Below are 13950 nucleotides of genomic sequence, written 5' to 3'. Positions count from 1 at the left end.
CTGTCATATGATAACGTTCCATTATGTACTTGATTTAACCAAGATTAGATGGCGAATGTCGTCGATGAAGTGGAAAACGCTTTCCCGTTTGGAACATATGGTCTCATTACCCCAGTACTTTTTCTAGGTTCTCAGTATAAACCTTTCTTTTGTTCAAGTGTTGAAAAAAACGATTATTGTTTTTTTAAACATCGGCATAAATCTCCTTTACAAATGTTCTTCAGCTCAAGACTGCAACGAAAGTTCTTAATGGAAATTCCACGACATCAGATAACGCAAATTGTTTACTCTTCAACCCATTTGTAATTCTAAATAAAGCATTAAAGGAGACATGAAAACACAGATACTTTACTTGGTAATTAACAAGTCATTTAGTATGTTTACTCATTACATATCGATACTCGTTTATCATTTGTGAATCGTTAGTTAGTTTTATTCTGTTAAAATATAGAACGGAAATGAATGTGATACGTAATATGTGACATTATTAGACTATAAAAATCGCATCTTTAATGGTTTCCGGTTCAATATCATATGTGACAGGATATCTATATTTTTACGAGTGTTTCACAATCGTGAAAAATATATTCACATAGAAACATAATACTTTTTACATTCACGTTTATGATTTTGCAATCTGAGGTTATTAAATGTCTGAAAATATATGCCCTTCATCTTAAAGTCTGGTGTCACGTGTCACGTGTCCCGGTGTGGTGTGACCAGCCTGTGATTGACAGTTATACCTTCATCCGTATATTCTATAAGTACACTTGACATTATACACCCCCAGTAATATAGATATAATTTAAACAAACTCTGACATCTTTACACTAAAAGGAACTTCACGGAATTTATCACAAAACAGGAACAAACAACATTAAAGTGTCATGCTATTTGTAGAATACCAAAATAGTATAACTATTTTATCATACAGAAAAGTGCAATATCATTAAACGTGACATAACAAAATGAAAATGGTGATTGAACAAAGATCTTTAGGACATACCATATATTTTTTTTTAAAATCGTTACAAAATCGTGTCATTCTTGATGATAGTAATACAACGTACTACAGTAAGTCCTTTATGCTTTAGAGTTTGTCTTTTACTTTTCAGGTTCTTCGAAACGTAATATATGTGTAACGAAGTCCCATTATACAAACGCCGTTTAAATAATATTCCTTGTCGTTTAATGAATATTAATTGGTTCGTTTACTTGAGCACCTTCTGTGAGACATATATCAACTGAACTTCTATTAAAAAACAAGAAAGCACCTTACACGGAGATTCTTGAAAAGAGACAAAGTGATCAGGAAGACAATATGATTTCAGCTTAATCAATGACACCCGCCATGTATGTAATGTCACGTTCTCAAACATGAACAAGATTTACAACAACGGAACCAACAGGCCGATAAACGAGCATCAAACACGTTCAGCCTCATATCGAACAAAGACATAAAATATTTCTCATTGATATCACTATGATGACCTTAAAGGTTCCCCACAATATTCACCACCTTGCATCTTTTGAAAATGTGTTACGGGGTTTGTTTGTTAGTAAATGACCTTTTGACGAAAATCGTGATAATGGGAACAGGTCCTTGAAAATCAGCTATGACAAGTAAACATCATATGTTAGGAATGCAGAGATATTGCTATCCAGGAACGGAAAATCAATTTAATATAACGCAGGATTTCCGTTTCATCCCTTTTTGACAAAATTTCAACGGAATCCATAAGTATCTAGAAATCTTCATTCCGGTTTTAATGGACTTGGTTTCACGATATTTAGGACACTTTATATAGCTTAAAATTGTGGAGGGTAATCAAATCATGCGTATATTCTGAACCGTGCCAATATTCGATTGACTTAAAACATGGCAAGTAGATTACAGCAAACCTCGAGGACTTGAAGTCCACTAGCAGTGTCTTCCACCTGACATGTAATTAGTAGTCTGAACGTAATTGACCGATAAGTAAGTGTTACTGATATATTTCGGATGCAATATTCAGTACAAACATTTGTTTTCTTTTGTTTTTTGTTGTTATATCAATAGAAGACAATGAAATGACGGAGCACCACAACCTAACAAACCATACTGCGTTTCAAATACTTTCTCTACGGCCGATCAAACACATAATGACATTCATTGGAGAATTTTTTTTCTAGAAAAAGTAATTGAAAGATTTCAATTCATGATTTATTGATGATTCGCAATGCAAGATATATTGTAACGTTTTGACTTCAAATAACAAGAGACCGTTTACCAGATCCATTCCTTAACAACTGAAATCATGATGTGTCGTAATTGTTATGATTGCGATTTTTTTCTATTGTGCATTTTCCACCTCTAGATTGTAAAACATAGCTTCAAGAGTTGTAAGTATGTCGAAGTTAATCGAGTGTTTGATCCAACTATCATCCATCAGCTTAATGTTTTCCAGAGGAACACGTTAATCACGACGAAGAAGAAGTTGTATAATCGCCACCATGACCTCTTTTGGATTTTATTTCTATTACGATATAAAGTGAGATGTATCCTATGTTTACCATTCATCTAGAACCTTTTTTCCTCGTTGTTTTTGTGAATATGTTGCATTTTTATGATGTTGTTGTTGTTGTTTTCAACCAATACTAACTTTAAAAAGTGTAGTTAATTGACCAGTTTTATTTATTGAATATACTTGATATCAGTTTACGTTTACTGATCTTATTTACGTACTTTAGTTCTTGTGGCGAAATGACATATCTTAAAGATGAGTTGTACAACAAAAACTTATCTTTCTCCGTGTGAGTAGCTTAATGTATATTCTAGTTCTGTTTAGCACAATCTATTAAGGTTTCTAACACATGGTGGAAACTAGGAAGTACTGATGTGTGCGTCGTTGATTTACTCCAGATTTACAATTCGACCCTTCATTAATGGCGGACATGAAACTCATTCAAGTGCACACGTTTTATTTTTGCGGGTCATTTTACTGAAGATGTGTGTCATTACCATGAATTACAGTACTTACGTAGGTAAATGTACCAAATGACTTTTCTAGTTACAGGAACCATCGTAAATTTTCAAAAAAAGTACCAGGATACATATATACTCACCCAAACACACCAACATGAATTTGTTGGCTTGTAATTTCTGAAAAAGGGGCAAGATATATTTGTCAAAAGAGAGCAATGAACATAATATACCGGACTATTATGAATACAATCTATCTCATCATAAAGTTTCATTCATCAGAAACAATGGATGCGAATGTTTCTATATTATATTTCATTCTAAATTTGTTTTAAAAGGTCCTATTCAAAATTTGTCCTTTGTATAATAGTAGAAATGATAGATTTATATGTAGGTCGTGCCTCTTACTTGTGTGTCTTATTTACAATCCTTTCAGATTACAGCGGTATACACTGCTGGTGGTCTGAAGTCCCGATTGTTTGTCATGGCTTGCATGCCCCGATTTAATTCTTTCAAATACAAGTAGTGTGGCACGGTTCAGAATATGTTCATGCACTTGAGAATGTTTTGAAATCATTTAATATTGAAATTGAAAGCTTGTAGTCACCGCACTTGTTCTTTACTTTGTGTTCGCCAAATTATAATTTCCTCGTTCTTTTCCGAGGTATGAACAAATTAACCTTGCAGTATCACTGATGAGCCATAGAGGAAAGACATGCCTGAATAATTGCTTCATTATTTGTCTCTACTGTATCTTATCCTAATTACAAATAAAGGTTCTATTCACTTATATACTTTTGGACCAAAATTCTTATTACGAATTCACTCTTATTTCATAAAATTGAAAAAAAAAACCTTGACGAAATTGCTGACGTAAGACATACATAATAGCGTTAAATCTTAAAATAAACATATTTTCCCTTGTCATTTTAAAACTTACATTTAGATATGAAATAAAGAATGCCAAGATGTTATTGATTATAGATTGTTTTGGCGACTTACGAATTTCGTCCAACACTCGAAATGATTATTAAGAAACAATGTTATGGTCAGGTGGTATGGCTGTCAGTGTACCTTATGATGGTTCACTCTCCCCTTTGTGTACTTAATTATATTGTTAAATACGAACTATATCTTATTTATAACGCGAGTTACGAGAAACACGAGTATAAATACAAGCTTCTTCAAATAATGTCAACACCAGACACTCTAAGTACACATTGAAATGTGCAGACTTTAACCAGACTGATCAGGAGGGCACTCGGCCACACGGATTTATAGTATTTACTAGTACTTGGACTGTGTGGAATATGTTCCGTTATAAATCATTCTAATCAGACAACATCACGTAGTCTGTAAATAATCACAAAATCTCTACATCAGTATCCTGTACTCTCGATGTTTAATTAAAAAAGGTATGTTACATTTTTTTCACTTCCGTGTAATATTCTTTTATTGATATAGGTAAATAACATAGTTTACACAAGATGTATACAATGGATTTTCTTAAAGCTGAATAAGTCTGACGGTGAAAATAAGAGTATGTGACTTAATGCGCCCTTATACTGGGCCTGTATTTGAATATCTGTCTAGGCCAGTTTTCAAAAGACATGTTTCACCTCTTAAACTAAAAAGGTTGTGAAGGACAAATCAGCATTAAAAGTGCTGACGTAAATCTTAAGATACATTCTAGTACGTAGTCTATTTACTGTCTCGCTTCACAGTTATCCTACATTTTGTATTTCGATTATGTCTTAACAGTATTTAAAAATGGGGATGGTCGGATTGCACAGTGATAACGCAATCGCCTTTGATCTAGGCAAACGCGATTCTAGGGACGGAAAAAAGGGGGTAACCTGCCCAATAACGTTGGTTTATCCCGAGTACCCCGGCTCCATCACACAGTAAGACCCTTTGAGCGCTTCCATCCGTGCCAACAAGAGTAATTTATATGGGTTTGGAAAAGTTATTTCACAAACGTAATGAAGTAAATGATGTTGGTAAATGGTGATAATTACTCAAATCAAATAAAAGAGCAAAAATAGTATTGAGCATGTGTAACAAAATGAGTAAAAAAATGGGTTTAATGGTAATTTTGGAATGGTGTGTTCAGAGAGCAGCATCTTACGTTTAAAGTACATCAGGTCAAAAACAGTTAAAACATAAATTTGTTAAAAATGTTGTTACGTTGAAACGGGCGGGGTTGTAAGGGTAAAAGTTTAGAATATCGTAATATATTGATCAAAAAAGGTAGATGCTTTCTTGTATGCCTCGCGCTGGCGAACACATTTGTAAGTAAACAATATAAACCATTTTCATCAAATATTCCGAAGTTGATAACGGGTACTCCTAGTCACGTGCCTTCATAATTAATTTAGGGGCGGGTTATTTTTAAAAGCGATGTTCGGCTTTCATTTAAAACAACATTATTTATACAAAGATAATAGCCAGCACTAAACTAGTCATAAAACTATGGCAAAATATTAGCAAGAGAGAGAGTTTACAGTCGGACGTGGAGACGGGCAGAGTCCCGTAGATTACCTGCTCCGCGATGGAGCGGTCCTGGCCAAGTTGGCCCATGAAATTTTGTATGGAACTCTTTGATATGGACGGGCAGGTTTTTCGTTGTTGTCTGCCTTACACAGGTGTTGAGTTTTGGTGCCACGACATGATGCTGTATGTTGATTAGGAACTATCTTTTGTAATGGATACTAACGCGAAGTACTAACTATGGAAAACCACTATACGATGAAATAAAAGTTTCGGTCAACCCAAGTAAACACTGTGTTTAGTCATTGTGTTACACATGCTAACATTTGTTTTGCACATAGATGAAAATTTCCAGCCAGAAATTCACAATTTAACACTTACGTTTAAGGATGTACTACTCTAAGAAAAAAACACCAAAAACATAAATTTGTTTAAAATGTTGTTAAGTTGAATTTTTTTGTAAGGTAAAAGTTTAGAAAGTAATATATTAGCAAAACATATGTTATTGCACTTCTTTTTCCGATACTGTCGTAAGAATACAATCCATTTTCATCTAATATTCCGATTTACAGTCATCCTCTGTTAATTTAGCGGTAACTTTTTAAAAGCGATGTTCGTCTTTCATTTAAAACAACATATCAACATAATCATAATCCAAACTCAAATTTCATAAAACTATGGCAAAATAATAACAAAAGAAAGATTTACATGGAGACTCCAGAAAAAAAAGAGGATAAGACCAAGTGTTCCGGAAAAGTCTTCTGCTTTATCATGTAAAATCTTGTTCAATCCTAGTAAGTAATGTCACGTGTTCAAGTTTCAACAAGGTAAACAAAAATGGAACCAATATGCAAACTAACGAGCGTCAGACATGACAGCTTTATATCGCACAAAGAAATAGAATATTTCTCAATGCGATCATTATGGTGACCATAAAACTTCCCCAAAATTTTATCAACTTGCATCTTTGAAATTCTGTGTTAAGAGTTTGTCCGTCAGTTGATGAGTTCTTGCACCACAAAATCGTGATAATGGCAACAGGCCCTTAAATATCGAAACACCTGCGATATGTAACACCATATGTTCGGGATACAGGGATATAGCTATTCAGAAAAGGAAAATTCACAATAGGGAATGTAAAATGATTACGTTTATCAAACTTTTTGATGGAAAGCTGGCTGTTGGTTTCGTTGAAGACAAAGGAAATACAAGCCAGTCAACATAGAAGCGCAGTTAGTTCCCATATATATGCAAGTAGTCTGTTAGAAGATCTTACCACCACACTCGACGAAGAAATTCAATAATTTTTATGATTTCGTTCTCCATATATTTCTTCTTTCATTTGCACGTATTTGTCATGAAATACCCATATGTATAGTTCACAACCATATATTTATACCGCCGTTCACCATTCTTCAAGAATAGAATAGAAACTCCTGTCAATGTGACAAGATAATAGAAACTCCTGTCAATATAACAAGATAATAGAAACTCCTGTCAATATGACAAGATAATAGAAACTCCTGTCAATGTGACAAGATAATAGAAACTCCTGTCAATGTGACAAGATAATAGAAGCTCCTGTCAATATGACAAGATAATAGAAACTCCTGTCAATGTGACAAGATAATAGAAACTCCTGTCAATATGACTAGATAATAGAAACTCCTGTCAATGTGACAAGATAATAGAAACTCCTGTCAATATGACAAGATAATAGAAACTCCTGTCAATATGGCAAGATAATAGAAACTCCTGTCAATATAACAAGATAATAGAAACTGTCAATATAACAAGATAATAGAAACTCCTGTCAATATGACAAAAGGAGAAATCTGTCAATGTGACAAGAGGATAAAAATAATTGACAATGTGAAAAAGAGGATGCAAATTCCTGCCAATGTGACAAAAGAACGGAAGCACACGTGAGTATTCCTCTTTGTGACGATGTGGTGTATTATATGTAAATTTCATCTATTTACGATATTTTGTTTATATTGGGTTAATTTACTGTTATCACTATCCACTGTGACAGTAATGTACCGAAATGACCATATAGAAATATGACTTATGTCATAAATACCTTTGACCACATCATAAACAACTGACACTATGTAGGAACTGCGTATCACTGGGTTGATGGACAATTGTAATGATGTCTGCTAATCAGAATTAAGTTATAAGATGTCTTGTTGGCGAGCACAATGACATACAATTTAGTGTATTTTAGTTTAGTGTTTTGTTTCCATTTCAGTTTTTAAAGTTTTATTTTAAGACTTATAGACTGAATTGATATATTCCGCTATGAAAATGAATCCGACGCGGTATTTAGAAAGTCATGTTCCAGTTAACAGAACGGGTTTCACGATATTTTTTGGCCCTTCAAGAAAAACTGTCGCAGTTCAACTTTTTAAATAAATTTGAATAAAGCTTTAGTTGAGCGTTTTAATGTACTCATGAAAAGACAGAGATAACAAGGACATAACTAATCAAAACAATTGATAATTCAAATTGTAATCAACGATTATTGATTATTCAACAAAGGTTTGACTTCCTTATCGATGACGTAGATGATAAATATCAATTAGCCTAGCTTCATCCAGTTTGTCATTGGACGTCGGCAGCTATAAACCAGACTTCAAGTGTAATTAGATTGTGATATCTCATCAAATGAATGAAATCGAAGCGCTGAGCATGGCTTGTTTGTTTCCTTATGAAGAGGTTTGCCAAATTAAATCATAACACTACCTCCTTGTACCAACAGCTACCAACTTTAAACCAAAACCATAAGCTCTGCCCAAAACCCCTCCACCAACCTGGAACATAAACCCTGAACACACCCAAACAGCTCAATCCCTTAACCACCAAATTAGGGTTCCTGCCGGGACTGTCCTTGACAAAACCTAACGTAAGAGCACTTCAAAAGTGATTTATACGATATCAAATGCAATTGATAAAATGCTATCTATAATATAGTGGCAGTTTTATGATATCTTCGCCAGAACATAATACACAAATTCTTCATTTAACATGTTACGTGTTTTCCTTTATACATGCATTGCATTTTCATTGACATTGTAAAATGTTTATTTTGGCATCTGCCGTAGTTAATTTGATGAAACATACCTATTTTGATATTACACTAAATATTGTCACATAACACGTAAATCGTTTTGAATTCTAATGCATTTGCAATAATATTAATAGGGACTTTTTTGGCGTTACCGATACGGCCATTTAATTAACAAGGTATGCGCATAAAACGTTTAAATTCAATTACACCTTCAGCTTGTGTATGTAGGAATGTAACACTGCCACAATTACATATATCATTTTCACATCGATCAATTTGAGATAGTAACGTCATAAGTTTTGAATTTTATTAAAGGATCAGAACACGTTTCACTCTCTTCATCCATTTTGCCAAATCTTATACTCCAATCGATTCTCTTTATGTATGTATATACATGTATTGTGTTATTTTGAAAACAACACCCGTACGTTTTATCCCTTTACTTAGGCAACACAAGAAAAGTTAAGAGTTATGCGTATTGTGATATTCTGTAAATACATTTCCTGTTATCGTATTTAGAAATGATGGTATGCTTTTTTATACCTTACAAGATATTAGCCGATCACTGCTTTGGCATTGAAATTCGCTTAACCGCGAAGAACAATTAGAAACTTTGTAGAAAAATTTACTTTTTGGAACAAATCCCAATTACATATATTCTTTAAATGAAGGTTTATTTTTTATTATTATAGAAAATAACGTGACAGTAGATAAGGAGACGAGACTATTTATTCTTTTAGCAACGACACTGCCATACCTATCTAAAACAGTTAAAATATTAAATATTAATGATCTCAAAATAAAACCGAAACAATAGATAAGAAACCATCTCATATATTTGAACACTGAACACGTCAAAATTAATACATCGCGAAGAAGTAAAATTTGTTTTGGGATGCAAATAAAAACCTTGAAAAAATAATAAAGGGAATTGCATAATTTTGAACGACATTGGATCTTTTTTTGTCATTAGAAAGCGGTAATTAATTGACAATTGTAACGGTAATTCACTTATAGATCAAAGTAAATGAAATCAGGTCATCAGATGGTCAGATACTTCCGCTGGTTTAGGATTCAAAGTATGTTTCTAATAAGATTCCCAATATCAATGTCCTATACAATGGCATCAGGTATCTTAGATCATCTATTTTTTCTGGGAATGAGTGCCTGGCCAAACACAACATATTTAATCACATTGTTGGAATTTTTCTTTTTGTTTCTGTGCGCCTCTACAATACACTGAGTTCTTCACATTTCGAATGAATACGCCCGGTTTGAAAACACTGTATTATAATGATATATAAATCGAATCCAATATTGTTTTCAATTCTCAATTGTAAGAAAAATAACCCAAACAATACAAAAGTATCATCAAAAGTTTAGTTACTTTAAAATTGTGTGCTAGGCATTGTAATTATCAGATTTTAAAATCAGACACTTTATGTAATAATCAGTAAAGATCGCTTCCTCAGTTGTCTTATCATCTGGCGAGAAAAGTTATGATTACTTAACTGCGTTATCAAGGATTTTTTTGTTTTGTTTGGTTTACATTCCAACATAACTTACATTATACAGTAACTCAGAGTTGTGTCGGTTTCATTAGAAAAACAGAATCATCCGTGATACAACCAAATTGAAGTAAGTTATAGGCGGTTCTGTAAGATTCTCTGAGCGTAAAAGATTTGAATGTTAACTGTACACTTTTCCCCAACTTGTTTGTCAAATAATTACGATCAAATTTGCCAATTGTTCTCTGCTATCAAATGAAATCAATCAGAGCAAAGGACGACAAAAACATAATTTTGTGAATTATGAATCTCTTCCTGGCCCACAGTAAATGACAGCAAACGTTTACATGACACACGATGTAAGTTACTTGTTATAAATGGACATGTCAATCTCCGATCTGCTTTATTAAATGTTGATTTTTTAATTTTGATAACGCTATAACATCTTATCAAAATGGGAAATGAAAAGGCAACACATATCTTCTATAAGAATATCATAAGGTGTGTTGTCTTCAGTAACCATGGTTACCACACATAATGCCTTAAAACCCAGTCGTATTATGTTCATTTTATACTTATATCATACCTGTTTCTTCGACTTCTGTTTTTGGTTCCTTTTACCGGGGAGTTCACTTCTTTATTTCCCGGAATCATTGATACAGGTGATTGTTTATCATTGGGTACCTCCATATTACACACGTTCCTGACATATACTGTTTAATAGTTAGTTACAGTCTGCGTTTTTATACAAAATACATATTCAGTGGAAAAGGAGAATTAGGAATTACTGTACTTCATTGGTAGTTTAAAACGTAACAATAAATCTGCCGATATTCTAAAAGTCAAGTCGTATAATATATTGCCATAAACCATTGTTTGGTACAAGTAGCCGTTATAAATATAAGTCTCCGGCCTCCTGAGTGGCCATTTAGGTGATATATTATCTCCAGTTATGGTTAGACGGACGGGCAAGAAATTGTGTTTGGTTTTGTTCGGTCTGCCTCTCTCATTAGCAAGTTATTCTATAAATCTTTGATGTTGCAAACAAATTCTTTCGGAAACTGAGGTTTTTTTAAGTTTATTTAAGATAAGGTATGAAATAAAGACAGCTGATACTGAAGTCCGCGTTAAAGTCTTAATAATAAGAAAAATTGACATCATCCTAGTTATAAGATATAAAACTGTAAATCATCCTGAAGTGAAATTCTTCAATATTACCTAATATACATTCACCAAGTCAACTAGCGTTCTATTTATTGGTCAGAACACCTCTTAAACAAGACACGGTCGACTTTGGGGCACCTGCCATGTAGACCTTGGTCATTCTAAGTAAGCAGTGTCACGTATACAAAAGAGAACAAGTCAAACTAACGAGCATAAAACATGTCAATTTTTATATCGCACAAAGAGATCAGAAATGTTACTTATTCAAAATAAAAAAATATACTCGCAAAAAGACTTTTATGTTCATTTTTTCAGTAAATAGATATTTTTTAGTCTTTTTTCCTTATTCTGTCTGCTCATAACTATATCATTTAAACTGAGCTGTTTTGTTTCTACTTTAAGTGAGAATCGTTCGATGTTTGCTTTTGATACGAATGATTATTTTTCATTGCTTTTTATTCACACATGAAAAAAAGACGTGAGGCAAACAGTTGGACAAAACAAATATACAAATATGGATGAAGCGATGGATTAACCCTAAATGTCAATAAATTTTATAATATTCCCTTGAAAGTATTGAAAAGAACGCCCAGTGTATGTACATAATACATATGAAAAATTTATCTAACTATAATGGTTGCCGCCATAATGACATCGGGAAAATGTCTACTCAATATTAAGACACGAATTATTTTTGTTTTTATACAAAGCAAATGCAAGGTTATTTTAGATTTTTAGGGTATGCTAGGATGAATGTCTGGTATTGCATCGCCATAATTGAAATCAGTCACACAGAAGTATTGGGGGAAATCTCAACTTAGATGGTGTGAAATTGGAATTAAACTGTAAAGCCATGTGTTTTTACAAGATTCTGAGTCAACATTGAGTAACCGACAAGAACATTCCTATTATCCGATATCTTCATAAAAGACCATTCTTCATTTACTTCCAAACATTAGTGAATCAGTTTTCTTGATAATTAATCTATTACCAAAATATTTATGTAACATATATAGGGGAAATTATGCTATAACCATATTGGAAGTGAGAATAACCGACTGCACCTGTACAAGGCAGTTACCTCTTCAGGTTAATTTTATTTAAAGAAAGAAAGATTTATCTCCCATTCAATACATATCTGATAACGGTATTTTATACATTTGTATGTATAAGCCTTTGAGGAAGGACGGTTTATCCCATTTCCATATATATCGGAAACGTATATTTAGTCAGCAAAAGCAAGCTTGGAGACGATACCCCATTTGTTATTAAAACAGCGAATGATCTAACTGGTGTTAAGATGAGATTGCACAAAACACACACAGTTGATTAACACTGTTCACTACAAATTTTAAATTAAACACAAAATAGCCAGAAATTGAACAGGAAATGCACAAATCTCAAACGTTAATACATTTAACGATAAAAGAACATTAAAGACGAGTTTATTCTGTACCGTGCAGCTATTTGAATGAGTTTAAAGATGGCATAGTGTATGCACATTTATGGAGAAAGTGTTGGCGTCAGTGCACCAGCAGCGTCTACCACCCACATACAATCTCATAAGGATTACAAGTGTTTCCGTTTTGAACTTAATCAAGCGGAGATAACTCGTACATTATTGGTTTATTGAACAAGAGGCCCAAGTGTCTTAACGGTCACCTGAGTTAAAATGTTTCTTGTAACATGTCAGAAATGATTTTGTTAAAAAAAATATATGATAACTTTATCTAAATGGTACACATATTGCAAATGTAAATTGTGCATAACATTAACTGCTGTCCTATAAATAAAAGAAATAAAACTCAAAAAATGCATTTTCCTATATAAAATATTTCATCCATGAAAAGTACAGCATGCTTAAAATTTCAGACATTTTGACCCATTTTTTTGCCCCTGGGGTCAGCCGAGGTCAATATAGCACCTCTTCGAACTCTCAACTTATGCTCATATTTTTAACCAAGTTCAAATAGAATAAGAGAAAATATAAAAATTATATTCAAAAATTTAATTTCCTATATAAAGTACCCTCCCCATTGAGATTGCGAGACTCTGGGGTCATGAAATTTACAATTAATTACATCCATTAAGAGTATTTTATTCTAGCGTACGTGGAATTTGGGAAGATTTTCGAAGTTTCAATCGATTTGACCCTTTTCAGTCCCGTCCCTTAAGCTCCTGGGGTTGGCAACCATCTAATTTTCAATTTCATTGCACCTTTAGCCACGGAAGGATTTGTAAAATTTCATTAAAATCGGTTCAGGTTAAAAGTTTAAGACTCACGACAACTGACAAAAGGGGATCGCAATACATGTAGGTCACCCTGAGACTTTGTCTCATCTGACCTAATAAAAACTGTAAATACGATTTGTTTTCATAATACTAATTGAGAAAAAATGGTGTACATTTGTGGAAATGTTCTTATGATTGAATAAATACATAAAATACTAAACACGTTTACATAATTAAGAACAATTTATTTGGATTGTTAAATATAGATAGTTTCTCCCCTTTTTTATCACGACGAAACTGACAGCGGTTTTCTAAGACGAACCTACGAACCCCTTACAGGCTTTGATAACAGCGTTTAGCGGCATATACCTACTTCTTTCGATTGGTGTTACGATAAACATGGTCTATTATTTATTAATGAAAGATATCATCAACATTGAGGTTTTCGATATAGTCAATTTCGTATGAAAACAAAAATAAGTCAGCCAAGATATTGCACATTTCACTTCGATTTTTGTATA

This window comes from Ylistrum balloti, unplaced genomic scaffold, assembly GCF_031769215.1.
Source record: "Ylistrum balloti isolate Yb309-2 unplaced genomic scaffold, AGI_CSIRO_Ybal_v1 Utg370442, whole genome shotgun sequence".
Classification (NCBI taxonomy): Eukaryota; Metazoa; Mollusca; class Bivalvia; order Pectinida; family Pectinidae; genus Ylistrum; species Ylistrum balloti.
This window is presented reverse-complemented; position numbering follows the sequence as displayed.